This window comes from Nyctereutes procyonoides, unplaced genomic scaffold (assembly GCF_905146905.1).
Source record: "Nyctereutes procyonoides isolate TBG_1078 unplaced genomic scaffold, NYPRO_anot_genome, whole genome shotgun sequence".
NCBI lineage: Eukaryota > Metazoa > Chordata > Mammalia > Carnivora > Canidae > Nyctereutes > Nyctereutes procyonoides.
In genome coordinates, this window is record NW_026575129.1 from 3,087,457 (window position 1) to 3,103,394 (window position 15,938).

The 15,938-nt window shown below is 37.6% G+C and overlaps 1 protein-coding gene across 1 annotated transcript in view; it reads left to right on the forward strand.

Annotated features, from left to right (window-relative positions):
• SCAMP1 (secretory carrier membrane protein 1) overlaps window positions 1-15,938 on the forward strand; it is a 118,122-nt gene that overhangs the window by 15,516 nt on the left and 86,668 nt on the right. The window lies entirely within an intron of this gene.

The window sequence follows — 15,938 nt, forward strand, 5'->3', positions numbered from 1 at the left end:
ATCACTAGAGTGATATAGTTCTTGAAAAATATATATTGGATTAATGAAATTAGTGGCGATTTCCTAAAGAAGAATCTATAATATTCTGTTCTTGTCCAACCCACTGGTCTTCAGTTCCAAGTGTGTATTTAAAGAGTGGTTTGAACAAAACAAGATGTGCCCAAAGAAGTCAGAATGGCTGTGGGTCTGGAATCAAGCCTTAGGAAGAATGATTTAAGTTCTTCAATGGGTTAATAATCTACAGGAGGCTAAGGAGAAGTGAGATATTCACATAGTTGAAGGCTTCTTGCTGGAGTGAATAAACCTGTTTTTGCTTCAGAAAAAAAAATAAAGGCTAATTGACAGTTTACATGAAAATAGATTTTGTCCTAACACAAAGACTTTTTATTTTTTTATTTTTTATTTTAGATTTTATTTACTTATTCATAAGAGAGACAGGGGGGTGAGGGCAAACACAGGCAGAGGGAGAAGCAGGCTCCATGCAGGGACCCTGATACAGGACTCGATCCTGTGACTTCAGGATCACACCCTGGGCCGAAGGGCTCTAAACCGCTGAACCAAAATAAATAAATAAATAAACCGCTGAGCCACCCAAGGATTGTGGAGGCCGAGAAAAATCAAGGCCATTCCACCTCAAGTTTAGCATTAGCCCAAGTGCAGCCATCTTAGGCCCCTGTGAATAAGAGCTGAACTTTATAGGAAAAACTGCAGAATGTCCTCAGTGTCCTCGGCAGGTAATCCCATATCAGAAAGACAACAGAGCTCAGAATTGCCCTCGGCAGAGAATCCCATATCCGAAAGACAACAGAGCCCACACCTGTGATAGAAAGTCCCATATTAGAATGAGAACAGAGCTCAATGCCCTTGAAAGCCCCATATCAAAATGTAAACAGAATTTGAGAAATTCCTCCATCCCTTCTGAAAATCCCCTAGACCAGCCTATAAAAAACCCAGCTGTAACCCACTTCGGGGTTCCAAGTCCCTGTTCTGTCCACTGTGTCGGGTATACTTGGACCCGAGCTCGAGCTTGTAAATAAACCCTTGTGTGTTTGCATTGGTGTCGGCTCCTTGGTGGTTTCTTGGATTCGCAATCTTGGGCACAACAGGATCCCCCACAAAGTCTTTTTATTTATTTTACTTATTTATTTTTTATTTTTTAAAGATTTTATTTATTCACGAGAGACACACACACACAGAGAGGCAGAGACACAGGCAGAGGGAGAAGCAGGCTCCATGCACAGAGCCTGATGGGGGACTCAATCCCGGGTCTCCAGGATCACGCCCTGGGCTGAAGGCAGCACTAAATTTTTTTTTTTTAATGATTACATTTTAAAAATTTTTTAAATTTATTTATGATAGTCACAGAGAGAGAGAGAGAGAGAGAGAGAGAGAGAGAGAGAGGCAGAGACATAGGCAGAGGGAGAAGCAGGCTCCATGCACCGGGAGCCTGACATGGGATTTGATCCCGGGTCTCCAGGATCGCGCCCTGGGCCAAAGGCAGGCGCCAAACCGCTGCACCACCCAGGGATCCCCTGCCCAAGACTTTTTAAAAAAAATATTTTATTTACTTGAGAGAGAGAGAGAAAAAGGGAGAAGGGGGAGGGGCAGAGGGGGAGGGAGAAGACAACTCCCCCCAACCCTAACATCCCCCCTCTCCCACCCCCCAGCAGGACCTGAGCAGAAGACAGATGCTTAACTGAGCCACCCAGGTGCACCTAACCTAAAGATTTTTTTTTTTTTTAACCTAAAGATTTTTAAAGATCTGTTAGGAGAGCCTGACAATGCCTCCCCCCCCCCCTTTTTTTTTCTTTTTTTTGGTATGGAGTTCCCCAGCAGTTGAAGGACTTAAAGCAGAATTAGAGTGATATCCCAGAGATGCTAAGATAGAGACTTTTGTCCCAGGTTTTTTTTTTTTTTTTTCCTACTTTTAAACTGTGTTGCTTTTTTCTTTTTCTTTTTTACCTGTATTGACCATTTTGTGAGTGCATAAATTCTATCCTGTTGTAATCTATTAGGTATTGGGATTGCAGCTGATCATATAAGCTAGAGAGGAGGCTTTGTATTTTGGGAGCCTGTTATGCTGAGCCTCAAAGTCTGCTGAGGGTGTCCTGAGTGGTTGCTTATGTGATAGATGATCATGGCCTCTTTTGTGTGACCCTAACCATGCTGTCCCCATTTGACTCTTATCAAAGTTGCCTAGTCCAAGGAAAGCCATTCTCTGAGATGATCAGGAGCAGATAAGATTGTTTGGTGCAAAATTTTGCTCCAGTAGTAACAGTGATAGTTAAGTGAGCTATCTTTCTCAGGACCATAAACTGAAAGCACAGAGAAAAAGTCCTGTAGTTACAGTGGGAATACCATGGAAAGACAAGGGGAAAGAGCCAAATTATCTAATCACAAAGCCCTGGAGTAGTAATTATTTGACCAGAGCTTCTCAGGGTCATTTTCTGTAATGCCTGTTTCTTAACAGAGCTGCTCTTGAACTACAAGATATGTTGTCACATTTTGAAGAATGCTAGTTTTTGAAACCTGGCATCCTTCTTTCTGTATGTATCTTTAAAATATCTTCCCTTCCCCCAGCATTTGAGGTGACTTGAGTCTTTGGTTCAGCTGGAATTGCCAAAAGGTAATTGCAAAGTTACATTTTCTTGACAAAACCATACTAGAATTAAACCTGTATTTAGATCAATTATAGATCTAAATGAATACAAGTCTGCATGATATAATTAAACCTGTGCTTAGTTTTTTGTGATAGGGTAATGAAAATCCAAACACAAGGAGATGTTTTTAAATCACAACAGGGAAATTTTTCCAGCTTTCAGTAGGTGAGGAAACTAAAAGATGATGTGTAGAGATTGGTTGGATTTGACTTTGTACCAAGCCCACTATCACTTTTATTCCGCTTCATTTGTTCCTCCCGAGACAGCCTTACTGCCCTATAGCTTTTGCCTTCACATTGTAGACAAGTGTTGGAGCCCTGTGTTTCCTTCCTTTGTGTAAGAACTGCCACAAGAACTCTTTGTAAACCTGTATGAAGAGAGCAATGCAGTAATCTCCCTGGCATTTGGCTTTGAGTGCTTTTAAGAATTAGTATTGCCCAGTTAATTATTTGATGGGTATTTGGGTAGTTGCCACTTTTGACTATTATAAATAATGCTGCTGTAAACATGGAGTACAAGTTTTTGTTTGACACTTGTTTTAAATTCTCTTGTGTATATACCTAGGGGCAGAATTGCTGGGTCATTATGGTAACTATGTTGAATTATTTGAAGAACTGCCAGACTGTTTTCCAAAGCTGGTGCATCATTTTATATTTGAACCAGCAGCATATGAGGGTTCTGCTTTATCTACATTCTCATTCTCATCAATACTTATTACCTATTTATGATTCTGGGCATCCTTTTTTTTAATTTTTAATTTATTTATGATAGTCACACACAGAGAGAGAGAGAGAGAGAGAGAGAGAGAGAGAGGCAGAGACACAGGCAGAGGGAGAAGCAGGCTCCATGCACCGGGAGCCCGATGTGGGATTCGATCCCGGGTCTCCAGGACCGCGCCCTGGGCCAAAGGCAGGCGCCAAACCGCTGCGCCACCCAGGGATCCCTGATTCTGGACATCCTAATATGAAATATTGTGGTTTTGATTTTCATTCCTCTGATGGCTGTATGGTGTTGAGCATATTTTTATGTGCTTATTGGTCATTTGTATAGCTTCCTTGGAGAAGATATGTTCATATATAAATTCAGATATGTATATATTCAGATATACATATATACATATACATACATACATATATTCAGATCCTTTGCCTATTTTTAAATTGGGTTGTCTTTTTTAATTGAACTGTAAGATTTTTATATATTTTGGATATAAGACTTTTATCTAAGTACAGTTGATCCTTGAAGAACATGTTTGAACTACATAGGTTCACTTATCTTCAATAAATACAGTATATTACTGTAAATGTGTTTGCTCATCCATATGATTTTCCTAATATTTTCTTTTTTCTAGCTTTATTGTCAGAATATAGTTTATAACACATATAACATGCACAATGTGTATTAGTTGACTGTTACCAAGTATGGCTTCTATACTGGTGGGCTATTATTAGTTTTTGGGTTGTCAAAAGTTATATGCTGACTTTCTATTGCCCCTGGGGGGGGGGTGTCTGTCCTCCCTTAACCCCTGCATTGCTCATGTGTCAAGTGTATCTGATTTATAGATACTTTCTCGTATTTTGTCAATTACCTTCTTTCTTGTTAATGTCCATCCAAGCACAAAAGTTACAAATTTTGATTAAGTCCAAATTTTCTTTATTTTGTGGTTTGTGTTTTGATATTGTCTAAGAATCCTTTGCAAATCTGAGGTAATGAAGATTTACCCTTATGTTTTTTTCTATGGGTTTTACAGTTTTAGCTCTTAAATTTAGGTTTGTGATGCATTTTGAGTTAATTTTTATATATTGTGTGAAGTAAGGTTGAGCTTCATTGTTTTTAATGTATCATCCAGTTCTAATACCATTTGCTGAACAGATTATTCTTTTCCCATGGAATGATCTTGGCACCCTCTTCAAAAATTTTTGTATTCTTTTTTTTAATCTTTTGTTTTTGCAAAAGAAATACTTTTATCTAAAAAAAGCCTTGGGACACCTGGGTGACTCAAGTGGTTGAGTATCGCCTTTGGCTCAGGTCATGATCCTAGAGTTCCAGGATCGAGTTCCTCATCAGGGAGCCTGATTCCCCTCCACCTGCCTATGTCCCTGCCTCTCTCTCTTATTTATTTATGAATAAATAAATAAAATCTTTAATAAGTAAATAAATAAGCCTTCATATTTCATGGAAAATGGCTCCCAAGTACCTGAGTGTCTCTAAAGTATATTAACTTGCCTGCCTTCCAAAGTTGCCAGAGCTGGTGTTACATTTGCTTGTAAATCTGTGCTTGCATCAATATATTTTTATCAAAGTTTAATAATGAGTTTTATACTTTTTAGAATGCAATTATGAACACATTATCAATATTACCAACTTGATACTTTTCCTTTTCTTACATTTATTTGACAGAATATAGATGAATTATTGAATATATTTTTGCAGATAAACAAAAATATTTGAAGTTCTTTAATAAAGCAGGGAATGTATGTGATATAATGCATTTTGAGTATTGGTGAGATTAAATTAGGAAGAAAGGATTTGTGATGGTTATACAATGATAATTTTAACTGATATAGAAGAAAAAATCAGACATTTGAATGCAAGTGAATTAGTTTACTTAATTATTAAAAGTTTTTGCTTCACAATTAGTCAAAAGAATGCATACTGTAGAAACAATATATACAAAATAAATATTGGAAGTTTCTACTTTCTCAGAGATACAAGCAGTGGCGGAATTGTATGCGTGCTATTGGTAGCCATTTTACCTATCTCTTCTTTTTTTTAAAGATATATTTATTTATTTTAGAGCAAGAGGGAGCTCGAATGGGGGAGGGGAAGAGGGAGAGAATGTTCAAGCAGACTTCACACTAAGTGTGACCTTCACGCTCAAGGTCCTTCCATGACCTATGAGATCATGACCTGAGCCAAACCAATAGTCAGACCCTTAAACTATGGAGTCACCCATGTGCCCCATCTTATGGCTGTCTTCTAATGGTGTTTAGAATCCTTGTGTGATGATTTGGAATACATATGGAAAGTGGTGAGAAATGAAAGTAGGAGGTGATAGGAAAAGAGCACCAGGACTATTGGCCAGAGATGGCCAGGGCCTTGTTTCCTAGTCTAATTTTACCACCATTTAACAATTTTCCTAAAGCTATTGAGGCTTGTCTTAGGTTGATTTAGTCAGTCTTGTGGTTTTATTTATGGTGTAGCATGCTTAATTTTTGGCATCTCAAATAGTCATAAATTTTAGTGAATTGCTTATAAGTCAGTGGTGTATTGTAAAAATGCAAATTAATGTATTCCCCAAGGTTAAAAGACATGTACTGTATACTTTTTCTATATGATTAAAATTTTTTTTTATGGAGATGTTTGTATTTGAGTCTCAAGGGAACTTAATCACCATTTAGCATTGAGATCATAAGAAAATGTTCTGTGAAGTATGTATATTATAGAGAGGCATTTCATTGTTCTTAGCCTGATATTAGGGAGATTAGAGGAAGGGGTAAATGAAGTTTGCAGAGGTTTATCCTCACTTGTAATGGGGAGTAGGTAAAAGGGTGTCTCTGGAACCAGGCTGTCTAGGTTTCCTTCTCTACTTCTTTACTTGAGTGACCTTAGGCAAGTTACTGAATTTTTCTGCCTTCATTATTTGTTGTTTTCTTATATTTCTTATAGGAATATTTTTTGAATCAAGGTAAAGATGGGAAGCTCTTAAAATAACAGAGAACTAATGGTGCAAGATTATCTTTGGTTAGAGCATGTGATCATTCTTTTATTTTATCCCTAAATTGCCTCTATTTTATCAGACTGTAATTTTTACTATTAATTTTTTTGGTTTTAACAGAAATAGTAACAAAAAGAAAACATACAAATTGCTGGTTGTCTTACAAAGCTTGGGTATTTTAGAAGCTGTTATAGATCAGAATGAGAGTAATAAGGATAGGTCATTGTATTTTTATGATGTAAGTTTTGTTTAAATGTTGGAAGGATGTACATTTGGTCATTTAAATGTTGATGGTTTTTGGAAAGGACCTCTGGTTTTTAAAAATTATTATTACATTATAGCCTAATAGTTTAGAAAGTTTATGATTACTTTTCAAAGTCATGGAAAGCTAGCAGGAGATGAATGCTGTTGTCACAATTGGAATTCTGAACATTTTCCCCCTGATGGGTATATATTGTTGTACAGAATGCCTGGCTTTGGTGGTGCTTTTGATTTTAAGTACTTGCCTGGGGATTTTAACTACCAAGTTAGCAAGAGTAGTTCATTTAGCCAGATTTTGTTTCATAAGAAAATGTTTTTATTTTTTTATTTTTTTTTATTTATGATAGTCACAGAGAGAGAGAGAGAGAGGCAGAGACACAGGCAGAGGGAGAAGCAGGCTCTATGCACCGGGAGCCCGATGTGGGATTCGATCCCGGGTCTCCAGGATCGCGCCCTGGGCCAAAGGCAGGCGCCAAACCGCTGCGTCACCCAGGGATCCCTCATAAGAAAATGTTGTATTAAGTATATATACATTTATTCTCAGATGGAAAAACTACATTTAAAAGTTCACTGTTAAAAAAAAAAAGTTCACTGTTCATGACAAAAAAAGACCTTTTAAAATTTGTTCATAGGTCTTTGTCATGTTCAATAGTAAATTGTTCTGGTAATTTCAGTATTAATATATTTTTTTTAAAGATTTATTTATTTATTCATGAGAGATAGAGAGAGAGAGAGAGAGAGAGAGAGAGAGAGAGAGAAAGAAAGAGGCAGAGACACAGGCAGAGGGAGAAGCAGGCTCCTTGCTGGAGCCCGACCTGGGACTTGATTCCAGGTCTCCAGGATCATGCCCTGGGCTGAAGGCGGTGCTAAACCTCTGAGCCACCTAGGCTGCCCCTCAGTATTAATATGTTAAAGGAGAAAGATAAAAAAGTAATTAATCTTGGTGAAGAACTACTTTGTATGATAAAACAACCTTTTCTATACAAAAATTTCCTAACAGTTCACTAAAAATGAGTGATATTCACGTGGGAAGACTTGCTGTTATCTGATTCCTAGGGTATTTCAGCGGTTGTTTATTCAATAGTGGTCAAAAGTGATTGAACTTGCAGGTCATTGACAGACATATGACCAATTATTTTCCTGTTCTTCATGATTACTCTTTTTCTTCTTATGTCTTTAGATTTCATTGTGTTAGTACTGGGGCATGTAGTTGTATTAGCTATCCAGTTTCTCAAATCCCAAAAAGAAATTTTGGTGATTGAGTATATAGGAAGTTTTGGTGTCATCATGATCTTTGATAGCCAATACCCTGCCCCCTCTGTCCTTACTTCTTGCTTAATGAGTATTTCTCTTTAATGACTAAGGCGGTGTTTAGATTTTGAAGACTTAGAGATGTATAGCTGGTTGGCAACATATATCCCAAGAAATACTATATCAGATTTTCTTTTTTAAAAACAGCTTTGAGGGGATCCCTGGGTGGCTTAGCAGTTTCGCCTCTGCCTTTGGCCCGGGGCGTGATCCTGGAGACCTGGGTTCGAGTCCCACATCTGGCTCCTGCTTGGAGCCTGCTTCTCCCTCTGCCTGTGTCTCTGCCTCTCTCTCTCTGTCTCTCTGTTTCTCATGAATAAATAAATAAAATCTTAAAAAAAAAGCTTTGAGATATAATAAACAGACTGCACAGTTCACCCATTTAAAGTGTACAACTTAAAAAAATAAAGTGTACAACTTAGTGGTTATTAGTATATTTGCAGTTGTGTATTCATCACTATCAACTTTAGAAACGTTTCATCACGGGATCCCTGGGTGGCGCAGCGGTTTGGCGCCTGCCTTTGGCCCAGGGCGCGATCCTGGAGACCCGGGATCGAATCCCACGTCGGGCTCCCGGCGCATGGAGCCTGCTTCTCCCTCTGCCTGTGTCTCTGTCTCTCTCTCTCTCTCTCTCTCTCTCTCTGTGACTATCATAAAATTTAAAAAAAAAAAAATCTTAAAAAAAAAGAAACGTATCATCACTCCCAAAAGAAACCCTGTTAGCAACAGTCATTCCCCATTTTCCCCAGTTCCTCCAGCTCTAGGCAGCCCCTAATATACTTTCTGGGCATTTCATGTAAATGGAGTCATGCAGTATGTAGTCTTTGATGGTTGGCAGCTTTCCAGAGCATAATGTATTCAAGGTTCATGAATGTTGTAGCATGTATCAGGACTTCATTTCTTTTTTTTTTTTTTTTTTTTTTTAAATTTTTTTTTTTTTTTTTGTTTTTATTTATTTATGATAGGCACACAGTGAGAGAGAGAGAGGCAGAGACACAGGCAGAGGGAGAAGCAGGCTCCATACACCGGGAGCCTGACGTGGGATTCGATCCCGGGTCTCCAGGATCGCGCCCTGGGCCAAAGGCAGGCGCTAAACCGCTGCGCCACCCAGGGATCCCCTTCATTTCTTTTTATTGCCAAATAACAATTTTATGGTATGGATATACATTTTATTTGTCGGTTGATATAAATTTGGGTTATTTTCACTTTTTGACTGTTAGGAATAGTGTTGCTATGAATATTTGCATACAAATTATTGTGTGGGGACATGCCTTCATTCCCTTGGATATATACCTAGGAATTGGACTGCTAGGTAATTTGGTAACTTCCAAAATGACTACCATTTTACATTCTCACCAGCAGATTAGTTTGTTCATATGCTTGTTAACAGTTGTCTCTGTCTTCTTATTTGTAGCCATTCTAGTAGGTGTGAAGTGGTTTCTCATTAAATCTGCTTGGGTGTGATTGCTTTAGTTTTAATTTACTAAGAACTGATTTGGGTTCACAAAAATTAGTCTGTGAGTTGCTTTTAGGTTTTAGTAAGGCTGTCATGACTTATAATGAAAATGAAAACTGGTTTAAAAAAATATTTAATTTATTCACGAGAGACACATAGGGGGAGAGAGAGAGAGAGGCAGAGACAAAGCAGAGGGAGAAGCAGGCTTCCCCAGGGAGCCTAGAGTGGGACTCGATCCAGGATGGTGGGATCATTCCCTGAGCCAAAGGCAGATGCTCAACCACTGAGCCACCCAGGTGTCCCTGAAAACCAGTTTTTAAAAGTCATGATTTACTGAATAATTTCTAGTGTTAAGCACTTCTTTCAATCTATTATAAAAGGTTTGCTAAATACATGTTGTTTTAGAGTCTTGCTGAGATTTTTAATGGCTTCTCATAGTTCCTTTGGTTTTTTAAAAATAATTGGGGCATTTAGAAATGAGTAATTCTCCAGGTAAGTGAAATTCTCAGTATTTATTAAATTCCTGTGATTATAGTAGCTCTAAGAGGTATAAAAGTAGAGGAAAAATTTAACTCTGAAGGCAGGGCCTCTCATAGCCTCTAGCCGGGGACTTTTTCTTATTTAATCAAGTTGCGTAGTCTAGTGTGTAATATTGATTGGATTAAGTAGAGCTACTGAAGAGTATTTTAATTAAGTTTTGTGGAGCAATGCCTTGTTTAATTCAGCCTTTTTCTTTTGAGGAGATATTGTTTTAAACATAAATTTGGTTTATTATATTTTCTTATAAGAACTCAGTCTTAGGGATCAGATTTGAATTTGCATCCTACCACGTCAACTTACTCTGTATGACTTTGGGCAAATTACTTTAAACATGTGGGAGGTAATCTCAGCAGTGAAAGAAAGGATAAAGAATGTAAGTCAGGGGATCCCTGGGTGGCGCAGCGGTTTGGCGCCTGCCTTTGGCCCAGGACGCGATCCTGGAGACCCGGGATCGAATCCCACGTCGGGCTCCCGGTGCATGGAGGCTGCTTCTCCCTCTGCCTGTGTCTCTGCCTCTCTCTCTCTCTGTGTGACTATCATAAATAAATAAAAATTAAAAAAAAAAAAAGAATTTAAGTCATATGGTTGTTGTGAGGATTACAAGACATAATTAAATAGTATTGTGCTAAAATAGATGAATTCTCTTTCTCTTCTTGAATCTGTCTTTGCTTTAGCTTTCAGTTTCTCACAGGCATGCTTCATAGAACTTAAACATGCCTTTTCTAGTAAATGTTTTTATTTTTATTTTCATTAAAAAATTTTTTTTATTGGAGTTCAATTTGCCAACATTTAGCATAACACCCGGTGCTCATCCTGCCAAGTGCCCCCCTCAGTAGTAAATGTTTTTAATACTCAAATTATTGTCTTCTAGTATCTCATGTAAAAAGGTATGAGGTAAGTGAAAAAGTATAGTAAACGTCTGCTACTGTGTTATATGAAGACAGTGGGTTGAGAAGCTTCTGATCGGATCTCTTGTCATCTTTTGCAATTTTGAAAAACTAGAGGAAATTTAGCTTTAAGTCTTAGTTTGTTGTTTTCCCTTTGGCTAATACAATTGAATTTGTCCAAATGAGTGAAAGTGAAATTACAAGCCAGTCTTGAATAAATTGCACTGCTGCAAACAGAACTATCTGGTGAGGTTTCTGGATGGCTCAGTACGTTAAGCATCTGACTCCTGATTCTGGCTCAGGTTGTGATCTTAGGGTCTTGAAAGAGCATCCTACATCATGCTCCCCACTCAGCAGGGAGTCTGTTTCTCTCCCACTGCCCCTCCCTGCACTGGCACACATTCTAGTGCTCTAGGAAAAAAACTGTCCAGTGGAAGTATAATTTGTGTCATGGGTCTAATTTAAAATTACTTAGTAGCTATATGGAAAGAACCCAGGTAAACTAATTTTAATAATATATTTTATCTTACCCGATATATACAAAATATCTTTGCAGCATATAATCATCAAATAAGTTATTAATGAGATATTGTACATATTGTACATTGTTTTGTGCTAAATCTTTAAAATCAGAAACAGGGATCCCTGGGTGGCGCAGCAGTTTGGCGCCTGCCTTTGGCCCAGGGCGCGATCCTGGAGACCCGGGATCGAATCCCACGTCGGGCTCCCGGTGCATGGAGCCTGCTTCTCCCTTTGCCTGTGTCTCTGCCTCTCTCTCTCTCTCTCTCTCTGTGACTATCATAAATCAATAAAAAAATTTAAAAAAAATAAAATCAGAAACATGGTGTGTTTTATACTTCCAACATATTTAATTTGGACTAGTTACATTTCTTTTTTTTTTTTTTTTTAATTTTTTTTTTATTTATTTATGATAGTCACAGAGAGAGAGAGAGAGAGAGAGAGAGAGAGAGAGAGAGAGAAGCAGGCTCCATGCACTGGGAGCCCGATGTGGGATTCGATCCCGTGTCTGCAGGATCGCGCCCTGGGCCAAAGGCAGGCGCTAAACCGCTGCGCCACCCAGGGATCCCTGGACTAGTTACATTTCAAGAGCCATGTATACTAGCAATCAGTAAATGTTCATACGTAAAAAATCTTTCTTTACAGCAGGTTTTATTTAAATATAATAGCAGTAAACAGTCTTTCCATAGTTTTAATGAACGTGAAATAGCAAAGAACACTGATTCCACCTATTCCTGTTTTATTACTTTTAAAATTTATTTTATTATTTTTTAAAGATTTTATTTATTTATTCATGAGAGAAAGAGAGAGGCAGAGACACACACAGGCAGAGGGGGAAGCAGGCTCCATGCAGGGAGCCCGACGTGGGACCCGATCCCAGGACTCCAGGATCACATCCTGGGCCAAAGGCAAGCCCTAAACCGCTGAGCCACCCAGGTGTCCCAAGGGGTATTTAAATTCTTTTAAAAATTTTTAAAATTTTTATTTTTTGGGGGGGGTGGTATTTCCCTTGTTAGAAATGCACATTCTCAGATACCATCCCAGGTATCAAGGTACATTTAGAGTGGAGTTCAGTAACCTGGGTTTTCATAAGCCCTTCAGGTGATTCCAGTGTCTGAGTTTGAGAACCACTTGCATAGAAGTAACCAAGTTAGCACCTGAAACAGTTTCATTTTGTTGTGTTGAGAAGAAAGTACAGTATTTTCCTGCCAAAGCTTTGGAATCATTAATAAACAATTAGCTCAACTAATGTCTTTTTTCTTTCTATTTTTTTTTTTTTCCCTAGGTAGGGAAGAGAAAGGCAGGGAGAGGGGTAGAGGGAGAGAGAGAGAATCTTAAGCAGGCTCCAAGCCTAGTGAGAAGTCTGACCTGTGGCTTAATTTCACAACCCTGAGATCATGACCTGAACTGAAATCAAGAGTCAGATGCCCACTGAACCACCTAAGCGCTGTGACCAATGTCTTTTCTTGATAAAGTTGTGCTTGTGGTAAATTCTATTTTTAGTATATCTGATGGAAAGAATATATATAGGCAGTGGAAAGTTGTTGCTTTATATTTTGTCTCAAACACACACAAATTGTCCTTCAGGAAGTTTCTTGACCTTTTTCAAGGCCATAGATTCTTTGTCTGAAAAATAGAATAATACCATCCATCAGGGAGGATTATAGCAAGGATTGGAAGTAATCTAAGTGCTAGACGGTTAATAGGCTTTAAAAGATTATTCGTTTTGGGGCACCTGGGGAACTTAGTTGGTTGAGCGTCCAACTCTTGGTTTGGAGTAATAATGAAATAAATCTTAAAAAGATTATTAAATCTTAAACTTTGTTTTCTTTCAGTTTAGAGACTACAGCTTCCTCAATACTATTTGCTTAATAAAACTGATTTGAAATGTTAATTATGTAATAATTCAGAGATAGCAATTCTTTATCTTCCTAAATCATTCTTGGCAAATCCTGTACATAGTCCACTGCTTTGTCACCTAATACTTCATTAAGGAGAAATTCCAGAACAACTAGAAGTGAACTCAGTTAACTTGATACAATGATTTTGTTAAACTGCCAGTTAACTCTCAGGCTGTATTAAACCCTTTTAGGATCTAGAAGGAAACCAAGTACATTTCTGTTATTGTAGTTAAAAGTGGAAAATTGGAAGAATGATTTCATTCTGTATCTCTTTGGAGCTATTATACCTTATGTAGAACTTTAAAAAAGTTTAATGTGAATTTAAGGACACTTGATAATTTGCTATGTATATTATATATTAATACAGTGAGAATTGGGACTCATTGGACTCGTACATCACTAGCATTGAAAGAAGACATTGATGGCATGAATGTTGGCTAAACATGATCCATCTTTCTCACTCTACATTTTACTTCCCTTTTTAAAAAATTATATAATATTTTCATGGTTCCAAAGTAAAAGTTAAAACAAGGTATGTTCAGCAGTCCATCTTCCAAGGCTGTGTTCTCTTATCACTATTCTTTTCATCTCTCCATAGGTAATCATTCTTACTAGCTTTTGGATTTTTTTTTAAGTTACTTCATTTTTTATTTAAAAAAATTTTTTTTTAAAATTTTACTTAAGTGGGCAGCCCGGGTGGCTCAGTGGTTTGGCGCTGCCTTCAGCCCAGGGCATGATCCTGGAGACCCGGGATCAAGTCCCACATCGGGCTCCCTGCATGGAGCCTGCTTCTCCCTCTGCCTGTGTCTCTGCCTCTCTCTCTCTGTCTCTGTCTCTCATGAATAAATAAATAAAATCTTAAAAAAAAAAAAAGAAATCTTACTTAAGTAACCTCTACACCCAACACTGGACTCCAGCTTAGAGCCCTGAGATCAAGAGTTGCATGTTCTTCAGACTGGAGCCATCCAGGCACGCCTGGAGTTGTTTTTTTTATCTTGTTAAACATTTAAGTAAGCACATGTTAATTTTTTTCTTTGAATAAGAGATAACATTTATATTTTGCAGGGTTTTCACTCATTCCCTAGTAGTATACAGATTTTCTTATAGTATTTTACAACTGCGTAATACCCAGCTGTATAGTACTTTATCATGTACATATACCATAGTTTATTCAACTATATTCTATTGATAGACATTTAGGTTTTTTCCAGTCTTCATTATAAATAGTATTTTGTCAGTACATCATAGGAATAAATTCCTAGAAGTGAGATGTGGGTCAAAGTATAAATGTAGATATGATTTTCCTAGCTATTACCAACTGTCCCTCCATAGAGGTTGTAACAATTTCTCTTCCCATTAGTAATGTTTGAGAACTCTTATTTCCTTACACCTTTGTCACTAGACTATGTTAGACTTGAAGATTTTTGCTAATATGATAGGTGGGAAATGGTTGTGTCAGGGTAGTTTTAATTAGTATTTCCCTTATGAGTGAGATCAACATTTTCTCACATAAATTTTTGAACTAGCTTCATATTTATGTACATTTTTTTTCAGGAAGTATTTCTTGGTTATTTCTGGTGCTACTATTCTGATGAATTACTTTTTAGGTTTTTTTTTTTTTTTTTCTCTTTGGGAGTGGTAATAATCACTCAAGTAGTATTACCAGGCATGTATGATTAAATAAAAATGACCTGTTTATGTATTTTTTTGTATTTAGAGATGTAACATCCTATTCGGAAAAGGAACTTGTACGAAGATCATTATGATTCAGTGAAATAAATGCTAAGCTCTGTGGAAGCACTAAGCCTGGCATGTAATGTTTTGGGTATCAGAAATTTTAATAGCATATGAAGTATTCCTCAGATTGAGTCTTTACGGAAGAGAAGATTGCTAGGCTATCTTGAAGAGTCTCTTTAAAACCAATTTCTTCTTTAAGTTAAATATCTCTGCACCCAACATGGGGCTGAGATCAAGAGTTGCATGTTCCATTGACTGAGCCAGTCACTTCTATGTTAAGATAACTACAGCAGTGCCAACTTGAAAACTTGAATTAAAATATTCATTTTTCTATTGATTTTGTCCCCGAGGCACACATTCCTGCTACTTATTTTTTTTTTTTTAAGATTTTTATTTATATATTTGAGAGAGAGAGCTCCCGCTGAGCAGGGAGCTTGATGCAGGGCTCAATCATAGGACCCTGGAATCATGAGCTGAGCCAAAGGGCGATGCTTAATGGACTGAGCCACCCAGGTGCCCTTGCTCCTCTCATTTTTGAATAAATTTGGGAAGAGAACCCTGGGAAATAAAGAGGTTTCATTCCCTCCTTTCCTTTTCATTGTTGAGCAAAATTTTTTGCTAAAATTTTTATTTTTTGTCTGTGCTGTGCTTTTAATTTAACCTTATCTTTTGCTTTTTGTCAAGTTCAAGGCTCTTATGTAATAGCTTGTTTGACCTGGTAGAGAGTGAAGATCTGGCAAGGGGAAGGTCCTTGTGAGAGAGTTGAACCTGGAAAGGTAGGCAGGGACTAAACTAGATGGTCAGAGTATTTTATCTCACTTTGAGGAATTTGTATTTTGTTTTGGTGGAGAGCCTCTAAAAAACCTGAAATGGATGAGGAACAGCGCGAGAGGTATTGGAGAAGGGAAATGAGAAGGTTGTCTTTTCATTTTTAGAAGTAACTTTGATTAA